The sequence below is a fragment of the Miniopterus natalensis genome, chromosome 5, assembly GCF_054644295.1.
Source record: "Miniopterus natalensis isolate mMinNat1 chromosome 5, mMinNat1.hap1, whole genome shotgun sequence".
Lineage (NCBI taxonomy): Eukaryota > Metazoa > Chordata > Mammalia > Chiroptera > Miniopteridae > Miniopterus > Miniopterus natalensis.
The window spans coordinates 84,099,539-84,111,888 of record NC_142085.1 but is presented as its reverse complement, the minus strand read 5'-3'; positions in this window follow the sequence as shown (position 1 = coordinate 84,111,888).

Sequence of the window (12,350 nt, the reverse complement as noted above, 5' to 3'; positions counted from 1 at the left end):
ATATTATCCAAACCCTCTAGATCCTTACTCATTTTTGATTCTTTGATCTATCAGTTTTCATAGATGCGCATTAACACCCCTTGTTTAGATTAGGGATATGCCTATTTCTTTTTGTAATATTTGATTTAAATATTTTGAAGCTAAGTTGCTTTGTGCTTGCGGTTTCAGGGATTTTGGAACTTCCTCCTCTATCACGGTGCAGGGAATCCGTACCTATTCGTGCATTTTTTTATTAAATACCATATTACCCGATAAAAGTTTAGCTGTACCAGATGCTGTGGGCTGAGCTGTGTTGCCCCAAAATTCATATACTGAAGTCCCAGCCCCCAGTCCCTTAGAATGTAACCATATTTGGAGACAAGGTCTTTAAGGAGACAATTAAGCTAAAAGTGAGGCTGTTAGGATGGAGCCCTAATCTAATATGACTGGTGTCTATATAGGAAGAGGAGGGCACCCCAGGGATGTGCACACACAGAGAGACAATCATGCGAGGAGGACCGAATCTTCCAGCCAAGAAGAGAGTCCTCAGAGGAAACCAAACCTGAAAACACCTTGACCTTGGACTTCTGGTCTCCAGAACTGTGAGAAAATTACTTTCTGTATTTAAGCCACCCAGTCTGTGGCATGTTGTTCTGACAGCCCTAGCAACTAACACACCAGATTTCCTGTATTAATATTTGTCTGAAATGCCTAATTCTATCTCATTACCTGCAACCGTTCTGTGGCATTCCGTTTTAGGTATTACTGCTCTAAATGTAAGTACTTCCTTTATATTGTTTATTTGTTTTACTGCATCATGGGGTTGATCATTCCTTCATTATAGTATGTAATTTTTGAGTGTTAATTACTATCTGGTTGAGATCGAAGTGTTTTTACGTGTAAATCTTATGAATTTGTCTCCAAAAGTTTCTTCAGAACTCTTTTTCATCTACTTATGCTACATGCCCAGAGGCTTGCCTCATTTGTACAGGTTTAGGTGAAATTTCTCACCTTGGAATCCCCACCTTACACAAAGAGTTAAATCCCTGCAGTCCTTGCATCCATATGCAGAACTAGAGATTTGATTACCATGAAAAATTACTTTGCTGTTTCGTGCATAGAAAAGCTCTCTTGCCACATCTCTGATCTGCTAAGCCGTTTTCTCCTTCAAATGGAGGGGTAGCTCTTTGAAAGTAAGCCCCTGCCATACTGTTTGTTCTTAAAGATCTCTCCCCTTGGTTTTGGGTAAGGTCAGGGCACACAAGCAGAGGGCACTGAGCCGCACAGGAAAGGCTAGGTGACACGGACAATAGAGGGATTCTGAAATGCCTGCCTTTGGAATCCGCTCTCCAAGAAACAAACCAAAATCCAGTGAAAACAAATATTTCAGGTATTTCTATAATCTACTGTATCATATGATCAAATTAAGTTGTACCCAAGAAAAATAGAACAGAAAGTTGGTTATGAAGTGGATACCGTAGGCTTGCCTGCGCTAGAGTTCATCAAAGTTCTATGTAAACTATTTCCTTCTCAGCAAACGCGGCCTCTTATTTTTCCCTCCTGTTCATTCAGCGCAGGCAAGTGCTAACCCACGACGTGGGTTTGGAACTCAGGCTGAGGAAAGGAGTGAGGGACAGAACAGACTTTTCCGTCTGTTTTGAATTCATGATATAGGCTTTCTAAATATAACAATCATTTATTTTCTGTTTGGCCTAAATTAACTTAAATGTGTGTACTGGCTTTGGGAACTGGGAACTCAACTAAAGACAAATTGGTTTGTTTCCCTTTCATATGTTTCTGTTTCCTGGAGATAGGATGGGGGTGAATATTTTTAGCTCACCTAAAAAATAAATTGTTAACTGAACGAAATAGCCTTTTTCCTTAACCGACACATTTTCTTAACCAACTCAGGTAGGAAAACCTTCTAGGGAAACCAAATTATTTTCAAAAGGGTGCTTGTGATCGTTTTAAGTTTGGTATTAAGCTGTGAGAGCATGATTGACACTTTTTTACTCTTGGAAAGTAGGGTTCCTTTTAAACTGACTTGGCTGAAAATACCTTATTGTCTAATTCCTTATTGTTTGGACATTTTCCTCTAACCTGTGGAGCCTATTTCCCTGAGCTAATTGAGTTGTTTTATGTCACCGTTTATCTCATGGTTATTAACGCCTTATACTCGGGATCTCTGAGGGGCTTCTGTACACCAGTTACACATGTAATGGCATCTCTAAGAGTGGATTATTTTTTCTATCTTTCAATATCCTGTTTCTATATGTTGTTTGAGGATTTAGTCTCCCATATTCTAACTATAATTTATAATTTATTTAATGAAAAGCTTTATTCCTGAAGATGCATTAATGAAAGCATCACTCTATTGAAATCCAGCATTTCTTACCTGATGTTTTATGCCAGCTGTGAAACATCTAAGTTTTATCGAATTGAATTGCCCTGAGAATAAAACCTTCTGCAGGTTTACAGGAGGTGTCAGAGCAAAATAGCTCTTCTTTCTCCCCAGAATAGCTGCAGCCTTCCTCTGTGAGCAGCATTAGCAGTAAGCAGGCAAATAACCGGTGGGACCAGCCATGCTAGGACCAGAGGCTCAGGGCAAGATGCCCTGTAAAGGACTGGGGCCTGATTAACTTTCCTCCATGACCTTTCCAGGCACACAGCCATGTGTACCTGACCTATCTGCCACGGAAAATTTCCTGTTCTAAGAAATAATTACGGCAACTAACATCACTGAGCACCTCCTATGTTTCAGACCCTAAGCCAAGCCTTTTATATGGTAGGAACTCATCCGGCCCATTTAACCCCTCCTCCCCTTCAGCCTGTCTCCCGCCGAGGCTTCTCTGACCCCTGGTTCACAGATGCTTCCCTTGGGGCGCACAGGGCCTAAGCCGCTTAAGCCCAGGCGTATCTGACCCGTGCGACGGTTCCCGTCGGTCTCAAGGTGCAATACCTGCCACCATACCTGCCACCGACTCCACCCGTGCCGGGTACGCAGGATGCTTTTACCTTAATCCCTCTGCCCTCTGCCTTTCCGTCTACAAAACCCTTCTAGCTAAAGGGTTTACTTTGACGGTCGTCACTGTAAATTTAAGTCAAAGTGCCCTGTCTTTGAAGAGCTCGTATTTTTTGTCTTATCCCTAACTGAAGTAAAGTAATACGTCTTGAGGAATAAATTTTGGAATTGATGAGGGGCATTTTAGGAACCAGAACCTTGCCTGATGCCTCTGCAATCAGATGTCTGTCTCCTTATCTAGGACTAGGAGTGACCTTTATAAGGACGATTGGTGTGCTCTCCACCCCTGGGGGGGTGATTGTCATCTCAAAAAGGGAAACAACAAATGCACTGAGCTGCATGACGTAGAAATGAGTCATGAGAAGAAAAGGCTCATGTCTTTTCCCAGATAAAAATTATACTTAGGATTATATACCATTCATCAAACACAGGGTGTGGAGAGAGTTGTATACAATTACATTTTAAATGTGCCCTAGCATCACATAACTGGCTTTCACGTGGGCGTCTTTTGCATATTTATACACAAGCATATGTGTCAAGTTAGCAGAGGTAATGTCCATTTTTTTTTTCTGTAGTTTTCATTTTGTACCAAGTTTATCTCCTAGTTTAAGTACTATGCCAACTGTTCTTCAAATTTATGCAAACTGTGTTTAGTATAAGCTTTTGCTTTATGAAACTACTGATTCAATAGTTTTTACAGGGCAAAATACTTTTAGGTGGGAATAATTGATGATGTTGAAATATTGAGCATGTTATTAAAAGTGACAGGTGTGTTCAAGCGGAATGAATAATGTAAGTGTGACAGATCCGTGTGCGGCATCATAAGATAACCTCACCTGGAATAATTCAGACCTCAGTTATCACCAGAGTTAAAAAAGAAATCATTTTAAAATCCCCACTCTTCATTACTCTTCATTAGCCTGGTTTTTCTCTTACGATTATAATTTAATATCAAAATACATTAGTTAAATCACTTTATTTATTATTTTCCATGTGCTCACTAAGATCACATAATTTAAAAAATCAGAATTGGAAAAGAGTAAATAGGTAGATAGATACAATATTATCTGTAGACATTGGACAAAACAGATGGGAACATCTAATAATCTGCCAAAATATACTCCTTTCTTTCTGAATTTTGAGTATACATTTACTTTTAGTGCATTTGTTTCTAATTATTAGAAGCTACTGTATACTGTATTTCTGTTTAAAAATGCTAAAATGAATTTAAAAGATAAAAACCATAAAAGACCATCTTTTATTTATAAGCATGAAAGAGCCCTGATTAGAGGGTTATCAGGGTGATTATCAACTTGATGCCAACTAACCTTCCTAAAACATTTGGCTTCAAAACAGAGAGAGCTGTGGAAGAGTGGACAGAATGAAGGAGGGGAAATGCAGTCCCAGTGGGATCCCACGTTAATCACGCGTTCATTCAAGCGTTCGTTTTATGCGGGGAGCCGGGCCCTGTTAGACAAAGGGAATCGCCTGTAAAGAAGGACTCTCAGCACCTACAGCACTGAGTCTGTGGGGGAAAGAGACTTAACAGTAACCAAGGGTGATGGGCTGTATGGGTCTTCATGTCCCCGCCATACCCTACCGTATAGCGGGGACACTGCTGGCGACCGAACGCTTGCGTTCCTCCAAAACTCACGTATCGGAATCTGATCCCCAATGTGGCGGTGTTTGGAGATGGGGCCTTTGGGGGCGATTAGGTCTTGAGGGCAGAGCTCCCATGAACTCGAATAGTTGCCTGTAAGAGAGCTGCGTCCATTCGTCCGCTGTGTGAGGGCACCGTGAGGACACGGCCTCTGGAACAGGGAGTGGGCCCCGGCACGAGATCGGCCCCTGCATGACCCCCAGGTCCGTGCAAAACACATTGCTGCTGCTTATAAGCCAAGCATTCCCCATCTCTTTCCCATTGCTTTAAAATAAGAAAGAATATTATTTTGATATCAAATTTGCCCTTATGAATAATATCATGAAACTAACGAAAATTACAGTTTTTATTTTATTTTCAGTGTAAATTTGTTTACTAGCTTCATGTTATAGAATCCATTCTTCCTCTAAGGGAAGTATAGGTGGGAAATGATCATTTAGTAATGTTTAGTAAAATAGAGAAAGAAAAATATTAGTAAATATTAGCAAATATTTGTACTTATCACATCACTTATACTCTACCTAGACTGAGCTTCACATGAAATACCAAGAGAGGGTGACTCTCCCAAGGTAACGGAGGGACTATGGACCAGGGCCCTGGGATCCTGAATGCCCCGTTACTTTTCTACAACTTTCGGGAGCAAGTCAAACCTGGTGCCTGAATAAAAGCTTTCCATACAACCCAGCACTTAGCACCCCATGATAACTTTGGCTTTCGTTCCATGGGCCTCCTACTACCAAAATGAGTTTCTTTTAAAGGAACATTAGACGAAGTAGATCTGTGCTTCTGTTTCACCTCCACCTATATTTACTTAAATGACACTTATTTCAAGGTCTCCTTTTGGTGTTAAATGATATTCTGCTAATGGACAGACTAAGGACATTACTCTGTTTATTACCATTCTTCTAATTTATCATACTTTTAAGAAGTACAAGAAAGATGGGCCCCAGTAATAGAAACCTGATACAATACATTATATTTTCTTACTATTCTTTACACTTCTGTCATATTCAACATTTTTCTCCAATGCTTAAACTAGTGACTTATCCATAAAAGATTTTCAGCACATTTTGTCGAGGGAATGAATCAGTACTGACAACTTTTACTATTCTTCGTCACATTCTTATTTATAAAAATAGCATAGAAATGATCTTTTCCTAGAAGAACGACAATAAAATATTTATATTATTCCAATGTCAAGAAGTCCAGATACTTTCTGATATATTACTTGAAATTACTATTTATGTTTTACTTTGCCTGCTGCCTAAAATGATTTGAGGTAGCTTGCAACAATTCAATGACACAAATCAATAAAAATGTGTTGGTATTTTCCATGTGCCTGGCAAAGCTCTATGTCAAAGTGGATATCCTGTGTTCTCTGCACCCAAGAAGCTTGTGCCTAGGGCAGGCTAGCAATTAACTATAATACATGTAGTCGATACTACAGTGATGATCTGAGCAAAGTGCTCTAATGCAATAAGAGAAGACAAATGCAATAAGACCACAAAATCATTGCAATTCTGATAAAAGAATAATAGTCCTGCCTTGGGTGGAGGCAGATAGAGAAAGGAAACCTGGATTAAGACAAAAAACTATTATAATTGAGCTCTCATCTAATAAGGGGAAACATTAGACTTTCTCAAGAGAGTAATCTTATTTTTATGACACTAAATTTATCATGGTTGTTTGGATATGAGTGCAATAAAAAACAAAATTGGCACTACTTATGTAGTTATACAAATATAGAGAATTTTCAGTGTCTTTTTTTGGCATCAATACTTGATAATAGCTAATAATATAGTTCTATACTGTACCTTCATGAACACATTCCCTCTGGAAATAAAGTCAAGCTGAGAGTTTTTAGCTTTCTTAAGTTAAAGTTAGGACACTGATTGTGAAAGATTGAATCCTGAAAAACTGGGATAACACAATGTGAGCAGATTCTGACAAAGCCGAGAAAATCACACCCTCGATTCTGCCAAGCCCCCTTTGCCAGTAGAAGCATCCTTTCTCTCCTGTCTTAGAGAGTCACTGTCCCCTCGCCTGGGGGACCCTAATGGTCTCCTGTGAGGCAGCTGCCTTGAAGAGGCTTCGGATTCCCCTCCGGGCCTACCCCCACCACAGCACGGATCTCAGATCTTCCACAAGCGAAAGCTCCTTTCTTGTGCAAAACTCCCCAGAAGCTTTTTGTTCTGTTTCTAATATGACCTGATAACCCAGCTCACAGACATCTTAAGAAACCCTACATGAAGGACAAATCCAAGTAAATAATAAAACCACTGGCCAAAAACCAACATCAACAACAGCAAAAAAGCAAACTGAAACAATTTGAAAAACACATGGAAGATGCTGGGAAAAAAAGGAAAGATAATGTATCCACAAACCAGAATGTGAAACTATACAAAGAGTGGTCAGAGAGAGAGAAAGAGCTTATGGGAATTAGATATATAATCGCACAAATGAAGAAAGTAAAGTATTTGGAAAAATAAAGTAATATCATGCAAAATTGATAAAAATACAGATATATTAACTAGGAACAAAAGGGTATGAAAAGCTAGAGGATCAGGCTATTGGGACCAACACCCATATAATAGGAAATTAGAAAAAGAGAATAGAGGAAACAAAAGGGGAAAACTGTCAAAAATAGTTCGAGAAAATTTTCCCGAGCTGAACGACCTAATTTTCTACATGGAAAATGTCCACAGGCATGTCCTGTAAAATGAATGAGACAGAACCACATGAGTACCCATCACTGTGGAGTTGTAGGACATTCGGAACCTCAGTACTTCCAAGAAGAAAAAAATTATCTTAAAAGGATTGAGACAAAATGTAATGGAATTTCTCATCAGAAAGCAAGACAACAATGAATCGAGCGAGGTTCACACATCCTTTATCTGGAACCCGGTGGAGACTCATTCCACTAAAACGAGAGGACATTCAAGGCGGAAGAAGAAGAGGAGACATACGCCAGAGACATTCAGGGGGTCCCCAGGATTGTGGCTGAGGCTCTCGGGATGACGACCTGAGCAACAGGCCCGGGGGGCAGGCGGCTCATAGGGGACCGGGTCGGAAGGCTGCAGGAAAGTCATCTCCAAAAGGCAAAATGAACAGAATATGCTTCATGATTTCCAACTTGATGAGACAAGAGTTAGGGGACATAGGGGAGATGAATCAGTTATAACTACATAGTAAATTAAGCAAATAGATAATAGAAGACTCCAGGGAGAAAAAAGTTGTATACGTCACAAGAGTATACTACATGGCTTAGCACTAAATACTGAACCGACGACCGTGATGATCTACGACATTAAGAGAACAGGGACATAAGACATTAAGAGAATAGGGACATAAGAAGTGTGCTGTGGGGCACATAGTGGTGAAGGAAAAGAGGTCATCTCCAGCGTCTCCAGTCCAGATCCACAGATTATGCCTCAGTCCGAAAATTTAGGGTGTGGGAGTCTAAATACATTACACAGGGGGAACATCCGAAAGAACTGACATTGTTGCCTGGAGGCTGAGGCGGGGGCGAGGAGTCCAAGGAGGCTATGTTTTTCTTGGCAAGTCCTGTAGAACTATTCAAATCCTTAAAATAAGCTTCGCTTCGTAGAACTGTTTGAATATATGCATGGGTAGTGTTGATCAAAGTTTAAAAAATGAAAAACACACAATTTATTCATGAATAATTAAACCCTTCTGATCACGCCTAAATGAGGTTTTAGGAGATTAACCACGAGCCATGATAAACGAGTGGATAATTAAAATCAAATACATTATAGTTCACGTAACCTAATCCAAGTGTTATTTATCTTAAACTCAGCAGTTTAAGAACGAGCCATTACTAATGCCTAGAGGACCCCAAAAAGGAGGAACTTGTTCGTTAAGTCATCCATCTTCTTTGTTTTGGGGTCTGATTCTGTGGAGAGTGAATTTTCCAGATGTCATCCCTTGCTGTATAGTCTGAGGAGCTGCTTCCCCTACCTCTAGACACTCGGGACAAGGCAGATGTCCCCAACACCCTTACCTAGACGCGTTGAGTTCAGCAAATTTTTACACATTACTTTTCCTTCCCAATCAGTGGTGTTTTGACCAGTCCCGGTAGCCTTTCTTTCCCTTCCCCTATAAGTGCCGGCCTGCTTGAAAGTCGAACGTCAAAACATAAAGAAGATAATCATGTGTTGGAAAGAAAAGCTATCTGAAAATGGTTATTTGTGTAGGTCCTTGTGAAAACGCTCCTTGTTATTTTCAGGCTGCCTGAGGCTGAAATAGTTTCCCCTTGAACAGGCTACGGAGAGTGAATGCGCGGGTCAGGGTCAGCCTGGTCCGCAAAGACCTCCTAGTTTATTTGATTAACTGCAGCGGAAAGTTAAATTATATAGTTATGTGACGTCTAAAAGTCACTTTGGTAAAACTGGGTACACGGTGACCTAGAAACCTTTAGACTTTGTCAGCTAGGAGTAAGAGTGACAATGTAAACCCCTTTTCTCCCCCGGTCAATACTCACTGGATCAAAATAGCCATTATGTTAGCCTCTGCTTCTGAGCGCCCTGGCTGCTTTTATTTAATCAGATGCCCCTTTGGAAACTCCATGTCCCCCCTCTTTAGCTTTGTTTCCTAGAGAGGGCTTCTTTCTGGCCTAGAATATCTTGTTTGTATTCTGTCCTTCCATTTGGCAGTAGAAGAACCCAAAAGAACTTTAATAGAGATGTGAGTACTCACGGTTCCCACAGTAGCAACTTGTAAATTTGATGTCTTATGTGGGGTTTTTTTTGTTGTTGTTTTTTTAACACAGTTGAATTAGGATTTATAGTGACCTTTTCCAAGATATGTTAAAACAATATATAGAGAAGCCTAAAACCAAACAAGCTTATCCATTCTGACCTCAGTTTCTTAAAAAGCAACAGATTTAAGTCTTGCCCCATGTGAAGACTGAGTGACCCCTTTAAGGTGAAGGAACCCTCGTTTCATTTGGCTGTCTCTTCCCTTTGCTCACCTTTATTTCTCACTGCATATGGTTCTGGCTGGTAGGAGAACAGAGAGCAGAGTGTAATTTTTTCCCCTCGCAGTTGTAGCATCCTTGCCCCCATTACAAAGTACAGCAGCCTTACAAAGGTGTACTTATGTTCCCGGAGGCCCTGGTTATCATGGTTTCCACTCCACTGTGTAGCATCTGATCGGTCCATTCATTGACATAAAATCCCAAGCTTCTTTCTAAATAGATTCAGAGGCTAGACCGGTACTTCACAAACTGAATAACTCACTTAATAAAGAGCTCTCTAAGAGTAAAGAAAGCTTTGCTCTATCATAGGTGTGGCTCTTGTTTCTCTCACTAATTTTGTCTTTGTTTCTGTTAGACATGGGTCTAAGTTATTGGGGAGCTTTCATTGGAGAAATGAGGCCTGTGTCACTGTTTGAAGTAGGCTAAGACAATTGCTTTTTTGCGTTTCTGAGCCTGGTCAAAATGAAAGGATCTGAATAAAAAAATATGAATAAGTTGAAAACATTCTTTTTTTTTTTTTACTCTCCGGAATTAAATATTTGTAAAATGTTTGGAATATAAAAAATTTATTTCATACATATGTGAACAACTTGGAGCGATGATGATAACCCAGTGAATTCTTGATTTATTGCCTGTGCCATAAAAGGACAGTGAAAACGCTTTTATCGTCGCACTGGATGCAAACAGTTCATGAGAGTTACCAGCCGACAGCCCCGCGAGCACCGGCGCTGTGAGCACACAGCAGGCCCGAAGCAAGGCCCAGTTCTGGGAAAGGGACAGTGATACAATTCACACTTCATTGCAGCTTTAGAGTTTTACTTTATGGTCTCCAATGTTCTATGAAGCCGTTTCTTATTTCTAACGTAACTGAAGCTTCAGGCAGTTTAGAATGTACTTGTCAAATCAATCCCAGCACAATGTCCTATGAACTCAAATGATCCCAGAGGAGGGTACATTTCCCTGTCGTGAGAATTCTGGGAGATCTAAGGGGGAGACAACTCGGGAACCCAAAGCTTTTAAGAAGCTTCTCAGTCATGTTTTCGTCAGGCATAGGAACTTATCTTTACTTGAACACTGATTTAAAAAACTCCATATTTTATTAATAAATGATCCATTAGAATAAATTTCTCAAATTTGAAACTGCATCAATAGTGGGTGTCACATAAAAAGTAAACAATTGTATCTGATGCTAAGTCACAAATTTAATATGCTTTGTTTTATTTAAAAAATATTGAGCACCTACGACATCCAAGCCCTAGGCTAGCACATGCAAAGTGAGAGGGCAGGCACGATTTGACCCTCCAGGATGTAGGATCCCAGTGGTCATTACTGGTGTGGGTCCTGAATTCGGCATTCTACAAAGTAAATGCGACGAGCTTGGTTTCCATGCCTCCGCTGAGGTTCAGGGAGGAGAGCCCCCCCCTGGGTGTGCTGAGGATGCTTTGAAATTTGGAAAGCCTTCACAGAGCGGGTATTTCAGATGGATCTTGAGGGGTGCAATTTATATACAGGGAGAACTATGTAAAATTTTTAACTGATCTATTTAGGTGTTCATCTTATATCCTATATCAGTGGATTTGTCATAATTAGGGAAAACTTCTAGGTTATTCCTGTATTATTTATAAATAAATAATAATATCTTGCTACTTGATGTGGAATAAAATATACCATAATAATAGAGGCATTGTTCTCAAATTTTCTTCAGATCATCTATCTGAAGCCAACTGTTTACCCAACTTTAATATAATTCCAATTAAATAAGTTATTTCTCATGAAAGGCCAGGCCATCCCCATCCTTGCATGCTAATGGGCAGATGGCATCCAGAAAAGGGCACCGTAATTAACAATGGAGGGAAAATAGTAATTATGGAAAGGCAATCTTGAAGTAGCCTTTTGAGTGGAGTGCAATGTATCATGTGAATCTTCGTTTTGAGTGGCAAAAAGTATAATAGATTTTGGAAACTAATCTTTTTTTATACCAGCACTTTCTCACTGTGTTGTGGTAATAATGCAGAGCTACTAAATAGAAATTGGCCCTGGGAACAGCTTGATCACCCTTATCTTATGTTTTAAAATAACCTTTTAAACTCTGTATTTTCTTTTTTTTCTAATTCCTTTTTTTTAACTCTTCAAAATGTACTTCAAGGAGTCTCGTTAGTCTAATTGCCAATTTTACATATTGGTTTACATGCTCTAGAAAGTCTTTTCTAATTCTTCTTCCAACATGAAAAATATTTAACTACATTTTAATCTTCCTCTCTAAACTAGATACATTGAGTAGATACTGAAAATCATTGAACCTCTAACATTTAACACCCCCTGGAATGTGAACAAATGACTGAGCAAACTGCGTAACCATTTTTTTAGGTGACTTGTTCACCTGACTTGTATTCAAACTTCTATATCATATTTTTTAAACATACTTACATAACTTCCTCTCTCACTTCTTCTGTTCTCAGCAGTTATTATATGCTATAAATATAACACATAGGATATATATGATATAGTTTTGTTAATATATATATGCAAAAGGAAATTCAGAGAGCTGTACTCAATATAAATATTTTATTGAATGAGAAACTGTTCATGAACAGAGAGACTTATTTAGGATGATCAGAGATATTTACAAGAAATAACCTAGCCCTGCTGACATGGTTCAGTGCTTGAGCATCAACTTAGATCCAGGAGATAGA